The sequence below is a fragment of the Mauremys mutica genome, chromosome 1, assembly GCF_020497125.1.
Source record: "Mauremys mutica isolate MM-2020 ecotype Southern chromosome 1, ASM2049712v1, whole genome shotgun sequence".
Taxonomy (NCBI): domain Eukaryota; kingdom Metazoa; phylum Chordata; order Testudines; family Geoemydidae; genus Mauremys; species Mauremys mutica.
The window spans coordinates 50,231,452-50,258,188 of NC_059072.1; the positions used below are offsets into that span (position 1 = coordinate 50,231,452).

At 43.5% G+C, this 26,737-nt stretch overlaps 1 long non-coding RNA gene across 2 annotated transcripts in view; it reads right to left on the bottom strand.

Annotated features, from left to right (window-relative positions):
• Positions 1 to 14,760: 14,760 nt before the first annotated feature.
• The window catches only part of LOC123351155, a 29,128-nt gene continuing 17,151 nt past the window's right edge, over positions 14,761 to 26,737 (bottom strand). For both annotated transcript variants that reach the window (XR_006573951.1, XR_006573945.1), the window contains one exon: positions 14,761 to 15,426. This is a non-coding gene — a long non-coding RNA (uncharacterized LOC123351155). The remainder of the gene's footprint in view (positions 15,427 to 26,737) is intronic.

Below are 26,737 nucleotides of genomic sequence, written 5' to 3' on the forward strand. Positions count from 1 at the left end.
TTGTTTTAGTATCAGGAAGCTATAATTGCAGTTGGGTAAGTAATATGTTCATTGGCAGAAGTCTGCAACTTTGTTTTCTGGATGGTTCTTGCAGGAGCAGACTGTAAGCAATGTGGCAAATAATTTGGGAGAAAAGATAATTATGATTATCTCATCTGGTGATTGAGTGTGGAAACTGTGACATCTTAGAACTATGAAATCCTACAGAGCTGACATAGGCAAAACTCCCTCTGTCTTCAGTGGGAAATTTACCTCCATGCAGACTGCATGATCAAACCTCTAAGGAAGCAACAGCAGATATACAGTGATATGCTTGGTGTTGCCTGGGGACTGTATCTTCAGTGAGCACTATTGCAAACAAGCAGTAACATTTCCATAATGCAATGTAACGTATATGACAATAGTTATTGCCGTACAGCTGCTACTGCTCCTTCACAGGAAACCGTTGTTCTGGGATTCACTGCCACGCTGGAGGAAGTGTTCTAATGGGATTGGTAGTTTCTTGCAAAACAAAATGAAAACAGATATCTGGAAAGTTTATTTAATTGTTTTAAAGCAATGTTTAAAAAGCTTGGACAACCGCAATTCTCAAGGGTTACCTGGACAATTTCTCCCAGAAGGTAAAGTATATATTACAACTTATTGATAATATATTTAAAAACACGAACCACATAAAAGTACAAAATAATTTACCCCAAGTAGTTACTTCGTGATAAAAAGGTTAAATAATCCCTTTGAAATATGGTCAGATTCAAGAATGCTGGGGAAAAATTACTCATTTTTTTAAGGGAACCCCTAAACCTAAAATCTGAAGTTCTAGCAGCCATGGGAAAATATAAAAACTTTAGATAAAAACAAGATAAAAACAATGATGAGCCTGATTCTCTTCTGTGCTATGAGCTCTTTGGGATGCTCTGATGGTGCAAAGGGGCTTTTAAGCCAGCAGACCTGGCCAGTTGGGAATTCCCACTACACTGGCTCTCTGCCTCCCCTGGAAGAACTGAATTGTTGCTGAGCTCTGATTATTCTTTGCTGCTGGAATGAAGCCAGGGGGCCAAAAGCAGGTGGTTGTAATTTAGAGCAGCCCTGAAAGGGATAGATAAGACAGAAAATATCATATTGCCTCTATATAAATCCCTGGTACACCCACCTTTTGAATACTGCGTGCAGATCTAGTCGCCCCATCTCAAAACAGATATATTGGAATTGGAAAAGGTACAGAAAAGGACAACAAAAATGATTAGGAGTATGGAACAGCTACCATATGAAGAGAGATTAATAAGGCCTGGACTTTTCAGCTTGGAAAAGAGACGACTAAGGGGGATATGATAGAGGTCTATAAAATCATGACTGGTGTGAAGAAAGTAAATAAGGAAGTGTTGTTTACTACTTCTCATAACTCAAGAACCAGGGGTCACCAAATGAAATAATAGGCAGAAGGTTTAAAACAAACAAAAGGATGTATTTCTTCACACAATGCACAATCAACCTGTGGAACTCTTTGCCAGGGGTGTTGTGAAGATCAAGACTATAACAGGGTTCAAAAAAGAACTAAATAACTTCATGGAGGATAGGTCCATTAATGGCTATTAATCACGATTGGCAGGGATGCAAAACCATCCTCTAAATTGTCCATAGCCTCCGTTTGCCAGAAGCTGGGAATAGGTGACAGGGAATGGATCACTTGATGATTGCCTGTTCTGTTAATTCTCTCTGAAGCACCTGACATTGGCCACTGTTGGAGGACAGGATTCTGGGCTTGATGGACCATTGGTCTGACCCAGTATGGCCTTTCTTATACTCTTATTAATTTAATTAAAAAGCAAATGTGGGGTAGGGGGAAATCAAGACAATACAAAGGAAATCTGTACAGTGGAATCCTGTAAGCATTCTAAATAATTTAAATGAAAAAGTACATCTAAATAGTAAATCTAGATAATTTAACAAGCAAAAATATATGTATATCTATTTAAAACAAGAAGAGACACCTTGCTGGTAAAATACTGCTTTCTCCATACAGAAACTGTTTACACTTCCTGTATTTCGTAATCATCTTATTCCTGGTCTGCAGCATTTCTTAGAATAATGTTCCTATAATGGATAGGGCGCATAAATTCACACATCAGTGGCTGACTACACACGCCATGTAAACCCTTGAAGAAAAAATCTCCACTCTGGCTGTTTGAGAGCAACATTGCTAGCGGCACCTCCTCAGAATGGAAGTAAATGGCAGGCAGAAAATGAGTGACTGCTTCCACAAAGCCAGGCTACCTAGAAACAAAGAGTCTGAAAACAATTGGCCTTGCTTGCTCCAAACACACATGGGACTTCATGAGCATTTAACGGACCTTTTTAACAAATCACAGGACATGGTCAATATTTGCCATATAGCAATGAATGAATCATTTTGTCAAGGAACTTTTAGCTCTGAGCATCTGTGAAGCCTAGATCATGGGAAGAGTGATGAGCAGCCTACGCTTAGAAATAAAGTCTGGTATTTCTCACCATGAAGGATTTTCCATCTTCTTCAAAAAGAACATCAATCAAATCTATGACACTGCAATTAGCCCAGCACCACAGCCATGGTGATGGAGCAGTAGGGGATATAAATAAAATATCTTCTTCTCAGGTCAGGTTTCATGCAGCCCCACAAATGGAGATTCTGGTTTTATAGAGTAAGCAGTGCTCGACCATCTGCAAAATGTACTCTTGTGCCTCATGGCTAGGAAATGCCACACTGTTTTGAGGATTATTAATTATATGCCAGATAAGTCACAAATGGTGTTTAGATCTAGATTCCCCTGATATTAATAATCTCATCAATTTCTAACATCTCAATTTTTTTGGTGGAGACGTCTTACTGAGACAGGAGTTGCAGAAATTCAGTTCCAACAATCTACAGGTTCTTCTGGCTCCCTGGATCTGTATTAGAGATCACCATGCCTCAGTTTCCCCATCTGTACAATGGGGATAAATGATACTGACCTCCTGTGTAAAGCACTTTGAGATCTAGGGAAGAAAAGTGCTATTAAAGAGCTGGGTATTATTATCAACACAGCCTTCAATCTACTCATGGTGTGGAGACTGAATTTATTTCTTTAGATCAAGTTTTCCTTCTGGCAGTGGACTATGGCTAGGTGTTCATGCTGATTTCATTGGACCTTTTGGCAATGACTCATGCAGCTGATCCTGAACTGTAGCTAATTCATCTTCAGGACCTGGCAGAGGTGGATGGGATTGTTTTACAGTGGTTTAGTTCATCCCTTTCAGAGAGGACACAGAAGATGGTGGTAGGATAAGCATTTGCCTCTTCAAGGATTCGCATGTGAGGTTCTTTGAGGTTTCATTCTGTTACCCTCTCCCATTCAACATGTATTTTAGGACCTTAGGGAAGATATGGAAACATCATGGACTGCTGACTATACTGAGATCTACATCTTCTTTTCACTGAATTCTGATTCTGTTGTCTCCTTGATTTCCCACTGAAGGCCAAGTTAGGGTTCTGGAGGAAAACTAACTGACTTTCACTGATTCCGAACAAGACAGAAGTGATGTTATAGGAAAGGATTTTAAGGACCTGGAGGGGTTATGATAACTCCCTCCTTCCACACTTCCCCTCCCCCCAAGTTATTCGTAATCTTGGGTTCTTGATATCTCCATTGCTGTTCCTGGATTCCCATACTGCAGCTGTGACCAGAAGTGTCCCTTTGATCTTTGAATAATGCCATATTAAGAGCTTTCCTTTCTAAGGTGGACCTCACCAATGACCAGACTTACTTCCAAACTGGGCAGTTGCAGTGGGCTCTCCTTCGGATGAACTTTAAAGACCATTCATGAATCGTAATTACTATAGAATACAGCTCCCCACCTTTTATCAGAAAAAGCTGATATGAACACACAAACAACTTCTGTGCCATAACTATCCATTTCCAAGTGCAATTTAGTGGTGTAGGTAATAACCAACAGTGTAAAGAGCTGAATGGCCTGGAATCTAGGTATCTGTAAGACCACTTGCAGCACTCACTTTCTTCAGGGAATGAGTAGCTGGACATTTAGGTCGGAGGGTCCTTGGCTTTGGAATTGGTTCTCTCCTGAAGTGCACAGGTTTGGCAATTTACAGGAAACAGGACAAGTCACACTTATTGACTCTACCTTTCTCTTAGTTTGGGCCTACAGCTGGAAGAGATGCATCTCATCAGAGAGTAAGGGAGGAGAAGCATGTGTGGTTTGATCTGTGACAGTTTTGGCAATGATCTAATTTCTTGATTTCTGTAAAATAATTAAATATCACAATGGTGGGTGCAATAGTAAATAAAATAAAACAATCACTGCAGGACAATAAGAGTTGTAAATCTCTCCAGTGGCAACAAATGTTGCATGATTGCAGCCATTGCATGGAGGCGCTTCAGTGCAAATCTCTTTTTCATGTGAGGAAAATGTCAGACTGGAAGTCCTGGGTAAGTGTCATGGTCCCTGTGGAATCTGGTCATGGGGCTTCTGGTTTGGATGGCTGCCCAGCTATCAGTAATTCCACTGCAGCCTGGAAGGAGGAATGAAAGATAGGAGCTGCTATATTTGGTCTGATCCAAATTTAATCTGAGCTGCTTGAACAACAAGGGGCCTCCTACAGGGATGATTTTAGAGGTCCACAAATGAGTCATGTGTTTGAAACTCACGCAGAAGTTCTACCTTCCAGGTTCACACACCTGGCAGACTGTGATGATCCTGACACTTGGGCCTGAATGTCTGCATCTGCTCTTGCTCAGTGTGGACAAAGGCTGCTGCCAAGCCAGCTCACCAGCCGCATGAAGTGGAAATACAAATTCTGGTTTGTCCAGAGTGGCTGCAGTGCCTCTGGGGGAGTAGTTATCACCAGAGAAGCCGGATTTGATATATAACAGAGGAACAAAAAAAAGCAGATTATTTTATTTCAGACCAATTTCAATGAGATATGATGAACCAGTTTGGTGATTCATTTTCACTCATGAAAATGGCTGGTTTAACATTTTTTTTTTTTTTTACTATAGAGGCCTGAATGTGTTCGTGTCATCTTTGCCTGCAGACTGCTTGACCAATATTTTTACACTGAAATGACAAATTTGTTTGGCAATAAAATCTGTTCATTAGAGGTTTGCAGACAGATGGGCTGGGTGAGGAACTGGAACATAGGAACAAGGGACATATTCAAATTAAACGCAATTTTATCTCCTTGCATATCCAAGTAGGGAGCTAACACAAAACAAATTTACATAAAGTGAACTTCTTGAATGCCTTACTCCTTGGGCCAGATTTTGTAGCTGGTGTAACACCATTGAAGTCATGAGGATTTTGCCCCTTATTTAAACTAGATGAGGATTTTGCCCCTTATTTTAAAAACATATAGGGCCCAATTCTCTTAAAATGAATATTCCTGATATAAATATTACATACGTTTTAAGTTAGGATCCAATAGCCCCACTGCCTATGCCATGGCGCACAAAGAACATGAGTGACTTAGAGACAAAGGCCAGAGTTGAAGTTTGGATTTTCCCCTGTCAAAAATATAAATTCAGGCTGCTGCGTTTATGTAAATTTAGGGTGACAGCCCTAAAAGCAGGGTAAACATTTCAGGCTTACAAGACGTGCTGTTTGCACAGCACAGGCTTTCATTTAGTTAGAATAAGTATATTTAAAAATCACATTTTCCCTTCTTTAAAAAGAATAGAAAATGATTTGGTAAACTCAGACTTTTGTGTAACCCAAATCTTAAGTTCTGGAAGTAAAAGTATCCCAAGAGATTTCTCAAAACAAAACTAGGTTCTATTACCCCTCTGGAGTTAGACATACTGGGCTAAATCCTGTTTGTACTGATGTTAACGGGGGTCTTACCACTGACATCAGTAGATCTTGGTCACTACTGTCCCTTTCTTTTATATGCAGACATGTAAGGTGTCTATCAGGGAAAGAAAATAAAATGCAAACACCAGTAACAAAGTCAATTAAATTTACAATTTAATCAGTGTATGTAGTGTAACCCTTCTGCCAGGTGGAGCCGGCAGCAATCAGGGCTGGGTTCAATATCTAGGGGTTCCTCCTCAACAATACAACACAGAAGCGGCTCAAGACCCCACCCAGTAACCTCGGAAAATTCCATACCACTCCTAGGCACCTCTGAGAGGCAATGCTTCCCCTCTCTCAAGCACAGAGTCTGAGTGTAGAAAATAAGCTTTTAATGAAAGGATGGAAGTCATCCGACTTTAATTAGGGATTCATAAACATAAACCTGTGAGCAGGATGCCCACCCCAGAGTGTGTGGGGCATTGTCTTCTGCCTCATGTTCTTGAGTTCTACAACCGAAAGTTCATTTACTGTGCCCTGCTCGGCCCCTCACCATACCCCACTCACAGTGGTTGTCCTTGGTCAGTGAGGACCCAGGGGTCAGAGATACATTTGTGTGACTTCACCCCCCACCAGAGGAAGAAGGCACCTTGCTTGCTCCACCATCTCAATAACTGCTCTGGCTGGCCGCCCCGCCAGCTGCTGTTCCTTGCCGCCTGCCGCTCCCACCAGCTCGCCACTATTGCTGGCCACTCCCGTCAGTCACCTTCTCCTGCCACCAGCCTCCCTGCTGTGACCTCTGTAAGTCAGCCCCTTAGTGACTGTCAGTTCCTAGTGATTTTTAGCTCTCAGCAGGCTGGCCGGAAACATTGTCCCCACAAAAGTGATTTCAGCACTTAAAATAACAAAAGGATCTTAATTAAGCTTATTTAGTTCTATCTTTGAACAGTGGGGAGAAACAGGTTAAACCAGACCAGGGACTTTTAGGGAAGCGTCTGGCTAAAATACCTGTTCCCACTTCTCTTACTTTCACAGAGGTCTGTTATTCGAGCCCCTGCCTTAGTGAGTTCTGCTCCACTTTACTCATTCAATAGAGAGAGCAACATGGATAACAGCATTTCACTACCCTTGCATTCAGTACTACAATGTTGTGTAACCCAACACCAGCCACAGTTGATCACTTTTGAGCAACACAGCTCCTGTCTGCTGGCTACCTACACAGAGTAAGGGCTTGGCTACACTTGCAGATGTGCAGCGCTGGGAGTTACAGCTGTGTTCATACAGCTGTTTAGGGAAAGCGCTGGTGTGTGGCTACACTGACAGCTACCAGCGCTGCAGTGTGGCCACATTTGCAGCATTTGCAGCACTGTTGGGAGTGGTGCATTATGGGCAGCTATCCCACAGAGCACCTCATCCCATTTTGGCACCGTGGGTTGTGGGAAGGGGACGGAAGAGTGCGGGTCATTTCGCTTCCTGTCCCAAAGCCCCGTGATGCATCGCTTCACATCCCAGCAGTCACTGTTTTTCCATCCACGTTTTGCGCCATTGTGACTCTCCCAACGGTTTCTGTGCAGCGCGATTTCTGTGGGAAATGGAGCCCGAGCTGCTGAGGAATATGCTGCTGAGTCTCGCCAGCACATCATGTTTGGCAGTTGAGCTATTCCTTCAGCTCCAAAGTGACAGTGAGGAGTCCGATGATGATGATGATGATATCGCATATGACACTAAATTGCTTGTGGCATTCATGGAAATGCTCAGCACCGTGGAACGCCGCTTTTGGGCTCGGGAAACAAGCACTGAGTGGTGGGATCACATCGTCATGGAAGTCTGGGATGACGAGCAGTGGCTGCAGAACTTTCGGATGAGAAAAGCCACTTTCATGGGACTGTGGGCTGAGCTCGCCCCCACCCTGCAGCGCAAGGACACGAGATTGAGAGCTGCCCTGACGGTGGAGAAGCGGGTGGCTATTGCAGTCTGGAAGCTGGCAACTCCAGACAGCTACCAATCAGTCGGGAACCAGTTTGGAGTGGGAAAGTCGACCATTGGAATCGTTTTGATGCAAGTTTGCAGGGCCATTAATCGCATCCTGCTAAGAAGAACCGTGACTCTGGGGAACGTGCAGGACATTGTGGATGGCTTTGCACAAATGGGTTTCCCTAACTGTGGAGGGGCGATAGATGGGACGCATATTCCTATTCTGGCACCACCCCACCTAACATCCGAGTACGTTAATCGGAAGGGGTATTTCTCTATGGTTCTCCAGGCGCTTGTGGATCACCGTGGGCATTTCATTGACATTAACACAGGCTGGCCTGGAAAGGTGCATGATGCACGCATCTTTCGGAACAGTGGCCTGTTCAGGAAGATGCAGGCCGGGACTTTTTTCCCAGACAGGAAGATCACAGTAGGGGATGTTGAAATGCCCATTGTGATCCTTGGAGACCCCGCTTACCCGTTACTGCCTTGGCTCATGAAACCCTATACAGGGAAGCTTGACAGGCGCAAGGACTGGTTCAACTACAGGCTGAGCCGGTGCCGAATGACTGTGGAGTGTGCTTTTGACCGTTTAAAAGCGCGCTGGAGATCTCTGTATGGGAAGCTAGACTTGGGGGAAAGCAGCATCCCTGCGGTTATATTCGCTTGCTGTACCCTCCATAATATTTGTGAAGGGAAGGGTGAAACATTCAGTCAGGCATGGACAACCGAGGTTCAAGTCCTGGAGGCTGAATTTGCACAGCCAGAGAGCAGGGCTACTAGAGAGGCCCAGCAGTGGGCTACAAGGATTAGGGATGCCTTGAGGGAGGAATTTGAGGCTGAAAGCCAACAGTAATGTTTGTTGCCTTGCACGGGAGTGAAGTGCAGTGGTTACAATGTTAGTAGGAATCTGTTTGTCCTAAAATGATTTGCAGTGCCTGTTTCTTTACTGGGCTACGGTATCTTTCACTTTCTGCAATAATAAAGACTGTTTTCAAAGCCAAGAATTCTTTTATTGAAAAGAAAATAACTTCCTTGACAGACACACAACATTTTGGGAACCTAAAAGGGCAGGGGGGTGGGTTGGTGAACTGTACAGGTTTGAATATGTCCTGTCTAGAGTGCTGTGCAATGACTGCTGCACTTCAGGGTGCCTATACTGCATGGTGATGGGGGTTGAGTGCAGAGGGTAAGGGTCGTAGTTCTCAGGGCTGGTTGGTGAACGTACAGGTGTTGGAGGCAGCTGGTGGAGGTAAGAACCTGGATGCTGGGGAAGGGGGTTTTGAGCTGACATTGGGGCACAAGGGAAAGAGCTTTGGGATGGTGGGGGGGGGCGGCAGGCATGGTAGTGCTCTGCCTGCATGGCTACGAGCGCCTGGATAGAGTCCGCTTGGCGCGCCAGGATGCTTATCAGCTGCTTTGTGCTTTTCTTCCTGTCTGCTGCGTTTTTCCGGCGGATCCTGCTTTCCTTTTCCCTCCAGTCCTGCACTTTTTGATTCTCTGTGACAGAGTGCTGCATAACTGCTTGCAGCATGTCTTCTTTGCTTTTTCGCGGCTTCTTCCTGAGGTTTCGAAGAGACGGGCAGTCCAGCAGTCAAGGACACTTTTCGAAAGGCAAAAATGGCAACAGTTAACAGGGGTAGCATTGTTCATCATCTCATCCAGACAGTAATTCCCACACACTGAAGGAGTTTACAGTCTTCACTTTAGCATACTTTTCCCATACCAAACAGAGCACACAGAACCCAACAGGAGCCACGAAATGGTGAGTAAGGGGGACTGATTGCTTCAGGGCTTCAGGGTTGTGCGGGGGTTTCTGTGCATTGGGGACAGCAAACAGCTACAGGGGGCATCTGCACTGAACAGTCTCCCAACATTTTCCTGGAAGATATCTTGCTGCTGCGGGTCACCAGGGAAGCGCGGGAGGGTCTTCTACAGCAATGCGGATTCCGCCCTGGCCCCTATGCAGCTTGCCTGTGTGCAGCAATGGTCCCCCCACCCCTTGCGGCACAGTGGTGCGGACGCATTAGCCTGACTGGGACAAGGACCACAGTGGCTCTCCCTATAAACTTGCGCAGGCGCATTGCCCAGGCTCTGGCTGAAACTTTTGAAAAGATTACCGAGGCCGATTACCGCGACGTGATAGACCACATCAATGGGCTATTCCACATTTAGGCATGCATGCATGCAGCCTTAACCCCCGCTCCTCTCCCGAAACATTTCCATCCTGAAAATAGAAGCCACTTACTGGTAACCCGCTCCTCTGCTTGTCCTTCATCAAGTACTGGCTGCTGTGACTGGCTACCTTCCTCCTGGCTTGAGAAGAGCTCCTGGCTGCATCCCTCCAGGGACTCCGGGGTGTCTCCCCCCACCCCAGTACCCTCACTCTCGGTTTCCTCCCCCCTCCCCCTCCTCCTTCTCCTCTCCCCCACCCTCCCCTCCCCACTCAGAAGTGTCCATTGTGGTCCTCGGATTGGCGGTGGGGTCACCCCCAAGTATCGTGTCCAGCTCCTTTGAAAAAACGGGGGAAGCGCCGGAGCGGCGGTTTCCCTCGCGGGCTTTGTAATAGGCACTCCGCAGCTCCTTCACTTTAACCCTGCACTGCAGCGTGTCCCGGTCATGGCCCCTTTCCAGCATGGCCTTTGATACCTGGCCAAAGGTATCATAATTCCTATGGCTGGAGCGTAGCTGGGACTGCACAGCTTCCTCCCCCCAAACACTGATGAGGTCCAGCAACTCGCCATTGCTCCATGCTGGAGCTCGTTTGCTACGTGGAACCATGGTCACCTGGAAAGATTCACTGATTGCACTCCACACCTGGCTGAGCAAACAGGAAGGGGATTTTTAAAATTCCCGGGGCATTTAAAGGGCGGGTCACCTGAGGCCAGGGCAGTAGAGTCCGAACTGATGAGCAGAGTGGCTGAACAGGCATTCTGGGATACCTCCGAATACCCTGGAGGCCAATTACAGCGCTTTTGGTGGCCACACTTGCGGAGCAGAGCTGCATCACCAGTGCTGCAATCCTTATACCTGAGGCAGAGGAGGAGTACAGCCAGCGCTGCAGCCAGGGAGATGCAGCGCTGTATGTGCCTTGCAAGTGTGGACGGTGACTAAGTTACAGCGCTGTAAAGCCTCCACCAGTACTGCAACTCTCCAGTGTAGCCAGGCCTAGGTGTGTTCATGTAAATACAGTTTGCTCCTGAAGTCTCTCCCCATCCCCAACTAGCTGTCAGGGGAGAACTCATTCAGACCCTGCTTACAGTAGTTTCTTGTTTCTTTTCCTTCATCCATTTCTCTCTCTCTCCTACTTTATTGTCTCTACACCATTTTCTCTTTTGTTGTTCCTGTAGAATAGTTTTTGTCCTCCTCTTTTGTTTCTCCTTTCCCATTACTCTTTGTTCCAGCTTTCAATGCTGCTGCTCATCCCCTTGTTCTCTCCTAACCTAGGGCTAGATTGTGATTGTAGGCCTGGCTTTGCGAACAGGGCAGTGGTTAAGCTGCACCACCCTTGGAGTTGACCCTGGAGACATTGGGCCTCAGAGATACCCTCTTAAACACAGTTCCATTTGTGCTGTCCCCAAGCTCTGTGGGCAGTAATTTGCCACTGGTTTATACCGAGAGTGAATTATGACACACTCCCCACTCTGGCCTCAATACTAGTGTGTTAGGGAGGTGGAGCCAAAGCTCTGCATGTCCCCTACCAACCTGCTTCACATACTCACACATGCCTGGATCCAAGGTGCATATATCTTGTACAGGAGTGTTTTGAGAGTGTTCTGATGTTCGTGGCTAGGAACACATAGTCACACACACAAACTAGCTCGTTGTTTCTCTCCACACCCTGCCCCTCTTCTAATCTGCTTCTTTTCAGATTCTTATGCCATGCCCATGACTGCGGTATTAGATTCCTTGCGTTATGGTTCCCTTTTACTCTTCCCCGTGTTGGTGTCATTAGGCATGACTCTAGGTAACTCAGGACGGTGGAAAACCACAGTGTCAATGAAGCCTTTCTGTAGTAGGCCTGAATAAACCAAAGCGCTTCCATGTTTGAACTTTAATCGACCTAACAGGCCAGCAACAGAGAATGGTTATCAGTTGCAACACCTGTACCAGAAGGTAATAATGATGCCTGCTATAATGAGGCCTGCTTGCTCCTGGCTAAGGGGCAAAATAACAGATCAAAGAAAGTAAGACAAGATAACGGTTCACAGAAGAGTTACTAACGAGCTAGATTGGTTGTTGCCAAGTATGACTTAACTGCTTAATGTAATTGCTACCGCAAAGTGTATCTGCTACATGGGAATGAAAGGTGGGGAGAGAGGGAGAGTGGGGGGGGGATAGAAGAGGCTTAGTTAAAGTTATGTATAAAAAGAGAAAAGCTGCTTGTAGCTGTGTGCTTGATTTGAGATGTGTCTGTCTCCTAGCATCACGCTTTGAGATCTCAAATAAACTTTGTCTGCTTCTCCACCTTGGTGTGTTTATTGGAGCGAAGCACACCGGGCAACGAACCACTGTTGCTGACCTCGGGCACTCTGTGCTGGCAACACCCGCATCAGAAACTTCCCTTCTTACCACTGGGGGTTCTGCCTTTGTTCTCCTCCAGCCTTCCCCCTCCTGGGTGTGTCAATGCATTGGAAACCTGAGTCTGTGGGACCTGCACTTGTGGACTTCTAAGCCCAGTCTTAAGCATCCAGACTGCATTAAAAATCTGGGTTTACAGTTGCTGGATTTGCATCTCACACCTGTGCTAACGCATCCACAATACATTATACAGACCTTCTGACTCAAGTCTGCTGGTTGAGCTGAGTTCACATTGCAAAATGACAACTTGGACCCGAATCTCAGCAGGACTCAGCCTCAGACCCACCCTCCTAGGTGGTCCTAGGGTTGGATCTGGAATGGTTGCTGACCCAAGTCAGACAAATTTGTGTGTGAATGGTGGGCTCAACCCAGAGTTTGAGCCCAGGTTTACAATACAGTGTAGATCTATTCTTGCTGTCTTTCAGTTTGAGTTTCTCATTCGAGTGCTTTGATATTTTTATATGATAGAGGAAAACACACATTACTTAGGGTATATCTACACAGCACACTAAGCCTGGATCTGTGGCCCTGGGCTTGTGGACTCATGTTTCCAAGCCCACACCTGCGAATCCATACTGCACTCCGCAGACCTGAGTCAGAACTTCAGCTTCTGTGGGGGGGGGTGCTGTCATATCCCAGGGTTCCTAGCACCCTCATCAACTGAAGCAGTGCTGGAGCTTTCTCCAGAGTGGGTTGTGTGTCTGTCTGTTTCATGGGAGTTGATCGGAAGTGTTTTGGGTGGTTTTAGCCCGCCAACACATCTAGCCAAGCCATTTTGTGTTTGTATGCTCTCTGGAGCCAGAGACAACATGGATCCTGCCCTGGTGGAAGAACTTCTCTCCCTCAAGCTGTCAGTCCTATTTTGGGACACAGCTGGAGCATCTGCTAGATGCTGGTGGACATCTTGGCTGCAGTTTATGAACTGCCAAAGGCATCTCTTACTGAGATGCCGGCTGTGAGCCAGCTGATGCTGCTCATGTCTGTTGTTGCCTTAGCCACAGTTCCAGACCAGCACTTCTAGAATGGGACACTAGGCACAGACCAGTGGGATCACATTGCCATGCGGACCTGGGATGACCAGCAGTGGGTCCAGAACTTTTTGTTGAAGAAGCAGCTGTTCCTTGCGGTTTATGATCAGCTTGCCCTTACCCTTCAGCGCCAGGACACGCTGATGAGGCTGGCTCTCCGGGTCCAGCAGTGTGCTATTATAGCCACCTGGAAGCTGCACACCCCATGCTGCTACAGGCTATCCAGTTTGGAGTTGGCAAAACACCTGTGGGAGTTTTTGTAGCAGAGATTTGTGAGGCAATCAGGATTACAATTTATCCAAAGGTGGTAGGCATTACAAATTTTCCTGAAATAATTGCTGGTTTTCAGAGAATTCCAAATTGTGCCGGCACCAGTGATGGGACTTATGTGCCTATAGCTGGCCTACTGCAAGGATCATTTGGACATAAACTGCAAAGGCCCTGCTTGATCACAGGGGCCGATTCATAAACACTAATGTGGGATGCACTGGCAGGGTGCATGATACCAGGGAATTCCAGAGACACTGGGACGTTATTCCCACTGGATGACATGCAAAGAATCCTGTGGCACCTTATAGACTAACAGACGTTTTGCAGCATGAGCTTTCGTGGGTGAATACCCACTTCTTCGGATGCATCCGAAGAAGTGGGTATTCACCCACGAAAGCTCATGCTGCAAAACGTCTGTTAGTCTATAAGGTGCCACAGGATTCTTTGCTGCTTCTACAGAACCAGACTAACACGGCTACCCCTCTGATACTGGATGACATGACATTATTGTCTTCACTGTCATTCTAGGGACCTCGCTTACCCTTTGTTGCCATGGCTTATTAAACTGTACTCTGATTTCAGAGGATCTGCAAAAGAAGAGTCAGTTACACAATCAGTAGCTAGAGGGTGGTGGTGGAATGTGCATTTGGCAGATTGAAATCCTATTGGTGCTGCCTTCAAAACCATTTGAATGCCGGTGTCATTAGTGAAATCCACAGTATTGTGGCTTGCTGTGCTCCGCACAATGTTTCAAAGGAGATGGAAAACCTTTTCACCAGGAGTAGACTCAGGACACTGCTGGATTGCTGAACCAGTACACACAGAGAGCCAATGCACATGTCATGACGGGTGCTGGATCCAGATATGCAACAGAAATCAGGGATGCTTTGTGTGTCCACATTATGGGTATGCATGTTCCCATGCATGAGAGGGAATGAAATGGTACTAGAGGTTTATAGATTATTAGTGATGACAATTTGTAAATTTTTATTATGAAACTTTGACATTGGGTATGTGATGACATACATTAGACGTTGTGTCACTTTTATCATTATGCAAAATAAAACCTATTATTATAGCCTGGGGTGCAAATCCGACGTTTTATTTTACATAGGTATTTACATGCTGTAACAATCAGTGATGCAGACCAGCTGCCATCATGCCGTGCAGCACAATAGTGTAACCAAACTTGGTTCAAAAAACTGTCAAAGGTCCAGGTTCTCTTTGGCCTTTCTGACATGTTTTTCATGTATGGGCTGTGCCTGGACAGGAGTGGATGAATGCACATAGTACATTTATCCATTCTATGTACCAGTGTTTGCCCAGCTACTCCTTGAATTGTACAAAGGATGGATGCTCTCCAGGACTCAGAAGTGGTGTGCGGATTGTCACCATGGGTCAGAAGCAGAGGCTGAAGGATGCACCAGAGCCTGCAGTGTGGTGGCCATCACCTTCAGTAAGTGCTCAAACAGCTCTTTCTACTGCGGTCTATCTGCCTTTCTCAACCAGTGATCATGCTCTAGGAATATGTCTGCCAATCTCTCCTCATGCCATTCTGCCCCTGTCTCTCTTTCCATCCTGAAAGCATCCTTATCCTGTTGGTAGTTCAGCGGGGCGATCTGGATCTGCTGATTTGTTTTATTGAGCAGGTCTCCCAGGAGCCCATCTCAGACTCTCTTTCTCTTCCCCTGTAGTAAGGTGGTTCTCACACCCAGGCTCCTTGTGTCAGCTGCTACCCCTGTGGAGCCGGAAGGGCCTTGAAAGGAGAGAGACAGGTAAAATTATTGTTTAAGCCTGGTAAAAAATACATTTCCCAGTTTATGAAAAGGGTTACTTTAATTCAAGGTCAAAAGATTATACTTTTATCAATGGGCTGTATTTTATTATAGTCACACAAAACCCACTACCACTTCACATGTCCTTTGGAGAAGCACTGAAAACCAGCAGATACCATGGTAAGACACACCTACAAAATTTAAATCTAATTATTTCTATATCCCTTTCTTGGGTCTTGGGGGTGGGGGAAGAGGGGAGGGCTGCCTGCAGGGGGAGACTTAAGTGGTGTGGTTAAAAGCTATGGTTGTTCAATCTGTCAGGCAAGGCAAGCTCTGGAGATCATTGATATTCTGGAAGTAGCTGAGTGAAAGTGGGAACTTCTGTTCTAGGCCAGCAGAGGATAGCCATTTCTGTATGCTAAGGAGCTATTTCAGTTTCTAGTGACCAAACAGCATGTGACAGTGGCTGACCAGGTACCAGCTCATGCCAAGGCCCTTAGGCCTCAACTGAACACTGACAAATGGCTCACCTGTGTGTTCGTATTGTTAAAATGGGTATTAGATTTATAAAAATGCGTTTAGTGTTTAGATTTTATGAAATGCTTGTAAGTTACTGCATACATTAATCTCACTTATAATAGTGTTGGGATTTTGTGGTTCCCAAATGAGTCAGATGCCAGGCAGAATCAAGGGTCTTCAATTTGATTCAATTCAATTCAATACAACAAGACTTTATTCAATGTGCGCAAAGGGAGAGCCCTAGTACAAAAATCAGCCAGAGTCCCTCCAGCAAGGAGCCCCTCCCATTGCTATTTTATAGCACATGGCAGTTTACATAACAAGTTACATAACACAAACCTCTAACCAATCATATTTAATGATATGGATTAGTTCATCACATGCTTATACTTTTCCACTCCACATGTTGAGCTCACTCCCCTCCCCTTGGCCTTTTCTAGAATGTTCCTAGGGTGGTGAGCCAAAGCATGCTTTTCTATGCATAAGTAACTTTAAAATCACATTTTGTTTAAAATGAACACAAGCATACTCTTCAATAGCTATATCCTATGTTATAAGGTAAAATGTAAGTGTTTGCTCTGTTACTGTAAACGTGTTTGTTCTAAAACTGGAAACACCCAGTCAGGAGAGAAGCATTACCAAGTGTGAAATACTAATTTGCCACAGGGAGTATCTCCTGCCCAACAAGAGAAGGCCCATAGACACCAGACAAGGCATTGTGAAACATCAATGGACAAAAGACTTTGTTGATTGCTCCCCTGACACCCATGAAGAGACAACATGCAGGTGGACTTGTCCCATCAGCTTGAACTCTGAAGGGAGGGAATAAAAATACCTGACAAGAAGAAACTGTATCTTTATGCTACTTGAACTGTGAGGGGCAACGACTGCCAAACATAAGCAAAATGATCCCCAGTGTTTGGTTTGGGTTAACCCTGGACATGTAGAGCTGGCATATTACAACAGCTTCTATCACCTTTTGGAACCTAAGACTGTAAGTCTTTTGTATGTCTATGTTACCTGCTATAACCTTGTAAATAATTCTAATTTATTTTTCTAAGTTAATACATCTTTAGTTCATTTATTATATGATTGGCTGCAAGTGTTATCTTTGGTGTAAGAGCTAACATGCAGTTGACCTGGTGTAAGTGACTGGGACTTGGAGTAACCTGAATATTGTTGTGATTTTTGGTGTAAGGGACCATCTATCCCAAAGGCGAGCATGCCTGGGCGGCAAGATAGACTGGAATACCCAAGGGGACTGTCTGTGACTCCATGTTAAGGCTGTTATAATACTTGAGGAGTTCACAATAGTTGGTTGGTGAAACCTAAGTATAGAATTCATAACCAGTTCGGGGTGTGTGCCCGGCTTCTTAACAGTCAAAGGGCTGCCACTAACAATAGAGGTGTGAGTCCTTCTCAAAGAAAAGGTTGCAAGAATCTTTTTTAATTGAAAGTGTTAGGAAAGCTAAATATAGGGTTGCTAAACAGCTCCCTCTATAATAGACTTCTCTAGCTAGAAGCAGATATACAGATAGTTCTTTGTACATTGGCACACCATCAACGGTCATAGGACATATCTGGCATTATCATTCTGATATTTTTATCCTATAACAAGGCTAATAATCAGAAGAGGAATGTCACAAAATGAATCTATTCTTCTGACAAACATTATATCAGGGCTGGAAAATATCACAGAATTAAACTATTCTAATTACATGGATGAAGCAGTATTTTATGATCTTCCTTTGACCCTGTGAGTCTATTTAAAAGAAAGCTGTGGTATGACAGTGCCAACAGAAGACAGAATTCTGAATCACTGAGCTTTCAATGAGTATATGTACACTTCCATGATTATATATTAGCGTATGCCAACTTGTAAAGTTTCCCTGATTTACTTCACAAATAGCATTCACAATAAGTATGTTTATATTAGCTTTTGAAAACATAGACACATCAGGCAAAATTCTTGTCCTCAAACTAAGAAGAATAAAATATTACAATCTGCCAATACTGACAAGAACAAGAAATATGCTAAAACCATCCTGGGACTAGGGAACAGTATGAAATAAATCAGATACATAACTAGATTAATTTAGGATACAGTAATTAAAAGATAAAGTGCATGAATATTAGGCTATATAATTATTGGCATGAATGTATTAAAATACACTTCACTAGTCTGAGTGGAACAAAAGCTAATTTGCAACTGGTTGTAATGGGCTCACATCAGCTTCAGTATTAGAAGAAAGTTCAAATACAGTAGGAAGGGAATGCAATACAATAAAGCTTTGACTCAGGGGGCTGATTGAGAAAATGAAATGCATTTCAATGAGCTCTGGTGGGCAAAGTATTCTTTTATTACAGTGGGGCTTATAAACAAGGGAGGAATAGATGAAATATGCAACAATAGAACAATATTGTCCCAGTGACTTTTCTTACTGTAGAAAAAATTCCAATGTGATAAAGGTACCATAGTTGGAGTTCTAACAACAAAGTTAAAGAGACTATCTAATTTTTTATTGTTTTGTTATTTATCAGCACATCTAGGTGTGAAATCTTTGACTGCTCATTGAGAGACCTAGACAGAAACTGCTAATGTTCCATTCATATTTTCAGTCTTGTGTCTCTTCTGAATGCTGAGACTATAGAACTGATACATTCTGTGGACCTATTAATTTGAAATCTAGAGAGGCTTTGGAAGTTTGCTTTTTGCCTGCTCTGTGGGGGCCTCCTGTGGTCTGAATTAGATGGTTTCTTCTCCTCATGCTGGAAGGAAAAGCGGGGGGAGGAGGAAACTCTGGCTTTCACCTTGTGAAATTGTCACAGCTAAATTACCACAATAAAACAATCACCAGTCATTTGAATGGTTACATTTTGCTCCCTTTTATGATATTTGCCACCTACATGTGATTAATAAAGCCATTTTTCATTAAATGTATGGTTTCTTGCAATGTGAAATATTTTTCGCCATTTTACAAAAACAAAAGATTTGTTCTTAAAACAAAATTCACTATGTTTTAATGCATGCACAACTTTTTCACAGCTTTACTCTCCGCATTCTGGCTAATTCAAATGAGTTAGGGACTGACCAGTATACAGCAGTGATCTAAACATTTCTCACCCCTACAGTGTCTGTGTAAATAATGTGACATCATCCTTCTACTTCTAGAGGCTTATGTTCAGAATGCACAACCATGAATATTTTCAGTTTTCAGAAACTCACTTAGGAATTGCTATGAAAGGAATTCAGGAGAGTTAAATGGTGAAAGGAAGATAAACTATAGGGGGAGGGATAGCTCAGTGGTTTGAATATTGGCCTGCTTAAACCCAGGGTTGTAAATTCAATCTTTAAGGGGGCCATTTAGAGGTGTGGGGCAAAAATCTGTAGGGGTAGTACTTGGCCCTGCTGTGAAGGCAGGAAACTGGACTCAATGACCTTTCAAGGCCCCTTCCAGTTCTACAAGATAGGTATATTACAAGCTTACTGTACTTAGAATACTTTCACAAGTCATTAAAAACCTGGTCCTATAGCATGAGTCATACCAGGCAATGGTGGTTCACATTTCATATGGTCAGCCTGTGTAACATGGTGTGTGCTATGTTGCTTTCACACCATCACTGAGCATCATAAGTCTCCTTATTCTTCATCACGTCTGTTGAGACTATGTTACAAAAACAAAACATGAGGACTGGAAGGAAGAACACACGGACGTCACAGCAGGGACCATTCTGACTGCCAACAAAATAAATTGTATTGCAGTAGGTAGAAACTAAGCCAAAAGAAAAAAAATGCTAGGGATGAAAGGAAAGAACTGCCTGCATGAATTTTGTATACAGGAATTCCAGTGGCAGACAATTACACCAGGGGACAAATAACCACAAAAGAACAAACCTGTGCAGAATGCCAGGCACCGTAGCAAACTGGCCTAAAGTTCAGAACACTGGTTAGTCAACAATATGTGGTGCTCTTTCATGTGGACTAAAAGAGAAAGAAATGATGCCCATCTTGTTTCTGCCTGAGAAATATGATCTATATTATGTGTGGGTGAGTGAGCGAAAAGGTCATTCATCTAGCTACAGCAGTGAGCCTTTGCAAAGGAGCAATTTCACATAGCATGTAGCAGGTTTCAGCTATAACTATGCAACATGTGGGAATGTAAGAAAGCAGAAGGAAGAAACAAGTGAGGTCAGTCTACTGTCTGGTGCCTCTAGTTTCTCTTTCAGACCCTGAAAGCCCTCTCTTCTGTGTGTGGTCAGTGAACACATCCAAGGGAATGAATGCAGTTTAGCTGAATTGAATGAACATCATTAATGTGACAAATGAGACAAGAGGTGCATGTTAAATACGAGACAATCAAAGGTAAGGCTTCGCAATAAAAGTAGGGTTCTATACTGTGATGTACTTGATATTACTGTTGGTTCTTAAACTAAATTGTTTACCTGTTACCTATCGTGAAGCTGTTTCTACTGCCCTTCAGTGTTCCCAAACGCATGCTGTTTTAATTCACTCTACCATCAACGCGATTAACTTTTATATAGAGATTTTTGTATAGACTCAACCTGGTGCTGTACACTACCTAGCGAGTAATGCCAATGCCCTGAATTTATGCCATAACCATTTCAGATAGCCTGATATAAGAAATAAGTAAGGCTGTGCAGGAATAAAATGAAAGAAGTTATCACGAGAGGCTCTATTATTACTATTTGCATTTCCCTAGCACCTTGGAGCCCCGGCCATGGAGAAGGATCCTATTGCGCTAGGCACTGTACAAACACAGAACAAAGAAACAGGCCCTGCCCCAAAGAGCTTGCAATCTGAGTAAATCTACACAGCCAAAACCAGAGAAAGCAAGTTTTCATCTGACCACAGCATCCTTTGCATTATATAATATTATATCATTTATATAAGGCTCAAAGTGCACTAGGTGCTTTAGAAGTAAATAAGGAGACAAGGCTCTGGACCCCAAGAAGCATAAGAAAATACATTTCCCCAGCCAGAAAAATGATATTGTGTAGGGGGACATTTTCAAAGAATGGCATTGCAGGGAGGTTTTAACTGCACAAATTGTAGTAATGCCTACAGAAATTGTGCAACTAAAACTCCTGGAGCCTCCTAAAGATGCATCCCTGTTATTTTAAGTATGAAAAACACTTGCATAACAATTGCTAAATCCTGCAATGTTACTTTTCAGTTGAATATGCATCTTTCTAAAATAATATTGAAATTACATGAATTATTGGTAGGAGTTAAATGTAAAATAGCACATAGCAAATAAGGTGCAGCAAGGGCCAATATCAGGCTTTAGAAGCCTTCTGTTTGCAAATAACCATTGTGCTGCTCTGTGTTCTTTCCTGCAGAGGGCAGTGGAATACAAATTCAGAGTGAGCAGAGTGCATAAAAATACAGCACGGTACCATATCGCCTGTCGGTTTCAATGTACATAAGGGAATTTATGAAGTATTTGTGTGCTGTTTGCATAACATAGCACTAAATGAACAGAAAGTTTTAACCAAGGTGGCTTTGGAAAACCTGTATTTCAGAACTTGAATACCTCAGGTGAAATTTGAAAGAGTACTAAAATGTGGCATTTCAAATTGCACCTACATTTTTTCAATCCTACATTGTTGTGCAGTCAAAATCTGTACAGAAACATATACATTGAGTATTTTGATAGTTATCCTGCACACAGCTCAGTCTTTGTGTTGTAAAAAAGGACATATCAAAATGCAGGGATACAGTTGTAGTGGCAATCACAAAGACTGCTTTTGAAAATTGAGGGCTGAATATTAAAATAAAGGGTAATGCACGGAGTCCCTTGTAAACAGAGAGTGTAATAGAATAGAATTTGATTTTATATCAGGCTTTTGCTACTCAAGGCACCTCAAAAACCTTCACAAAGCAATTCAATTTTGGTAGAACTGTGAATGCATAGGCAGATGCCATAACTGTTATGCATTCAGCAAAAGTGTCTTTATATCCTTGGGTATCGGAACTATTGAAAAAATAAAACTGGTGTGAACACATGTTAAACTCTGTTTGCAGTGTTGTTGTAGTTATGTTGGTCCCAGAACGTGAGAGAGACATGGGAGGTGAGGTGGTATCTTTTATCGGACTAACTTCTGTTGTACTGAGAGGTCAGATATGGAGTAATCATACTGTGAAAAGCAAGTTTCCTACAGTCCAGGACACACCACCGCAAAGTGGTACTAAACTCTGCCTGAAGAACAGATGCAAAACCTGCAGACATAGCTCCACTGCTACAATGATCAATACCACCCCCTCCCACACTCCTTTCAAGATCCATAGGTCATGCACATGCCTATCACATATGTGCTATACCCAGGGCCGGCTTTAGGCCAATTCCACCAATTCCCCCGAATCGGGCCCCGCACCTAAGAGGGCCCCGTGCCCAGTGGCAGAGCCACCGGGGGGTGGGGCAAGTGGCCAAAATCCCTTCCCTGGCTAGAGGCTCCTTTTAAATTTTTACTCACCTGGCAGCGCTCCGGGTCCTCAGCGGCAGGTCCTTCACTCGCTCCGGGTCTTCAGCAGCACTTCAGCGGCAGGTCCTTCAGTGCCACCGAAGACCTGGAGCGAGTGAAGGACCCGCTGCCGAAGACTAGGAGCACCGCCCGGTGAGTACAAGCGCCACGTGTTTTGTTTTGTTTTTTTAACGTGGTTTTTTTTTTTTTAGTCATCCCTGCCGGGCCCGGTCAAAACTGTTCGAATCGGGCCCCGCGCTTCCTAAAGCCGGCCCTGGCTATACCTCATCCAGTGCATCAGATGTCCCAAGAACAACTATATGGCTGAGACCAGGCAATCACTAGGCTATTGAATGAACTCACACAAAAAAATGATAAAAGACAAAAACACCATCTTGTTGGTGGGTGAACACTTTTCACCAAAGATCACTTCATATCTGACCTCTCAGTCAAAGGAAATCTCCACAACTTGTTCAAAAGACAAGCCTGGGAACTTAAATTCATAACACTGTCGGACACTAAAAACCATGGACTAAAGAGAACACTGGTTTTAAGGCTCATTACAACAAATTGTAACACATGCTACTGCATGTTAACCCTTGAATGCCAACTTCATTTTTAAGTGGTCTCCTACAGCATGTGTGAACCCCTTCGGCTTAACAATGTCCCACCTGGGCCCTGAGACAGCAAAGTGCTTATGCACTTTTTCGAATCAGATGGACTTAAGCACATGCTTAAAGTTAAATATGTGTGCAAGTGCTTTGCTGAAACAGGGCCTAATACTGCACTGAAGTGTCAGCATAGACAGTACTATATCTACTGTCAGTTTCAATGTACATAAAAGAGCCCAAATCTTGATGTGGAACTTGAACCCTGGCCTTCTGGCCCAAAGGTAAGTGTGCTACCAACTGAGCCATACTTTATAGAAAGTATGCAATATAAGCAAGCCGTGTTTGCACTAGTACACTATGTGTACGCCATGTAGTTTGAGGGCTTATCTAGAAGTACTACTTTAATATCACAGATAAAATATTCTATAACAAAATATATGTATAATATAAGAATAGGATTTATTCCTTGCTCATTCAAAATTGCATAACTATAACTTTAAATACGGTATCACAATATGAAAATAATGACATCAAGAAAGCCTGAATCTTCTGCCTAATCCTTGAGAGTGAAACTGTATCTTAAAATGTTTTGTCTTTGTGGTTGATCATTATTGATTTTCTCTATGGTTGGTCATTATGGTGGATAGTGGGTAACCGGCAGCTCTTTGAGTTGAGCTTTCTGTATCAAATTACTGTAAGAGATGTGTGTCACAAAATTTCAGCATTATCCCATTTTTCTGAAATAAGGGAAACCCTTTTTAAAAATCAACAGTGATTTCAGAAAGCATCAGAGGACAGAGAGAGAGAATTAACTTGATGCTCAACTGATGTAAATCAACACATCACAGTAGATATGGTACATACATTGCATAATGGTGCACTACATCACTATCTTCTTGTCCTTCAAACCACTACAGAGCAATGCACTGAAGGCTTCAGAATGTGAAGGGATAGGTGTCCTGGTCTTCAGGGACATTACTTTTGTTATGTGATTTCCAGCCCTCTCCCTGGTCAGGTTCATATATCTGGTCATTCTTAAGACTGGCTTTTGTAAAAACCGAGATACTAGTGTATATTAATGAAGCATTTTAACTATGCTACTGCCTCACAGCAGTACTCTTCTGTGACTGGACATGTTAGTAAGGAGACAGGTTGAAGACACCAGTAACATTGGATGGATATCATTCTCTCTTTCTGAATGTTTTGGTGGGGGCTGGGGTTGTGATGGAGAACTCCTCCATGCTTCAGTGGGGGGAAGATGAGAAAGAGTCCTGGATAGAAAAGAGCTTACAAATTGAAGGGAAGAATATGCTAATTAAAAAGATGAGGAGCAAAGATAGGACACTGAAGGCTTGTACACACTACCACTTACTGCGGTATAACTTATGTCACGCAGGGGTATAAATAAGTCACCCCCGAGGGACGTAAGTTACACCAACCTAAGCACCAGTGCTATGTTGTCACGAGAGTTTCTCCCACCAACATAGCTACTGCTACTTGCTGGGCCTGGAGTTATTAAGTCGATGGGAGAACTCTTACTGCACCGCTGTAAGCTCTGTAGCCTTAGTAACTGAGAAGTAGTGCTTATCAAAATTTTCCAAATTTCTCATTTTTAATGAAATTTTTCATCAAAAATAGATTTTGGGCAAAACTCCCTGAAATTTTTCAGTGACAAACTTCAATCAAAAATGTGAGGTCTTTTTTTCAAAAAGCTCTTCTAAGAATAAGGGGTCAAGTTGATGAGAAGTGGAGTCTGGCAATAAGTGTCAATGAGATGAGGAGAGATCCTGACACTAAAGGAAGCGCTGTCCAAATATCAAGAGGGATAGACCTAAACAAACACTGTGAGAGATCCTTGCAGAATTCGACACAATGAGAAGAGACCTACAGAAACAGCATAGGGAAGATAACTCCTGAGTTACTTGTGAGCAGGGGCAGCTCTAGCCATTTCACTGCCCCAAGCACGGCGACACACTGCGGGGGGCGCTCTGCCAGTCGCCAGTCCCGTGGCTCTGGTGAACCTCCCGCAGACGTGCCTGCGGAGGGTCCGCTGGTCCCGCGGCTCTGGCGGACCTCCCGCAGGCATGCCTGCGGATGCTCCACCGAAGCCGCAGGACCAGCGGACCCTCCGCAGGGACGCCTGCGGGAGGTCCACCGGAGCCGCCTGCTGCCCTCCTGGCGACCGGCAGAGCGCCCCCCGTGGCATGCCGCCCCAAGCACGCGCTTGGCCTGCTGGGGCCTGGAGCCGCCCCTGCTTGTGAGGATCACGTGTCGTGCCAGGCATAAATATCAAACCCAAGTAGATTTGATTAGATGAGAGGATTCTGAGTCAACTTTATTCATTATTACTTTTTTACTTACCACATGAAGTAAAACAATTGATTTAATTTGCTGTGTAGCATGTTATTGCATTCTGAATAATTTGCCATGTAATAAGTTAATGTTTTCCATATGTTTTAAGTGCCTCGCTTTTAAACTGGACAAAGAACAAAGAACTCTTGACTCTATTCATCTGTATATGCAATTTTGCAAAGCACAGGAATTTAAAGAAAGATAACAATGAAAGAGATGAGCAAGACTGAGTATTAACCTCATTCTTTGTTGTTATGGTTGATTAAAATCACTAAATCTAACTGCATATAACTGGCACTTTTCACACATAAATTTTCACATGTAGTTTGAATGCTGTTTTCAGCATCAGAAATGCTAAAAATACATAAGAATTTTTTTATTTCATTTTATCATTTTGAAGCCTAATGGCATATTTTCTGGCCTTATATGCATGTGTAGCTATGAATGATGTTCTCAAATAAAGATTTTTTTAAAAAAAAAACCAGATCATTGACTCTGAGAAGGTAATGATGTAGGAGTTAAAGGATTTTCTGTGGAATTGTAGCCTGTGAAAAATTACATCAAATCCGCTAATGCATACACTTCAATGAAAACCCAGTAAATAAAATAAACATATTAGAAAATTCACTTTCTGTGCATGAAATCAAAGATACCATCACATAAAGAAAACACATTTAAATTACATTAACATTATGAAACAGGCCAGGGAGTGCAATTAAAACATGTTCTTTTTCTTTATTTTATTAATTTTAATTTTTTTGACAATGCACTATCACAAATAAGTGCATTTATGTATTTGAAAAGAGGCAGTACACAATTAGGTCAATTTGTTAACTAATGTTAATCCAATGGTGCACTCTACCCAACAAATCAGACACAGTACTAGATATAACATTGGTATCTGGGGTTATACCAGTGACTGAGAGTAAATGGGCTTCATACTATACCCAGAAGACTATGTCTACCTTTGTCAGACTAATACAAAAGTGAATGTCTGAGTCAATAGCCCACCACTGACAACACCCTGCCACCTGCTTTTCAGCAATCATATATAGGGATTATTTACTTGATGACATCAGCTTTCTCAGATGCTTTAGCAGTGCACAGAGAAAGAAGTGGCTGCTCGGGTAGTAAAGACCAAAACCATATAGAACTTTAGTGATCAATCGAAACAGCTTGAATTGCACCTGGAAGCACACAGAAAAGAAGAACAGGCTTTGAAGTGCTCATAAAATGTGCTCCCTTACTACCAACGCTGCTAAGCAAGCTGGGAACCTCATTCTGTGCCAGCCGTAGCTTCCAAGTGGTCTGCAGATACAACATATGG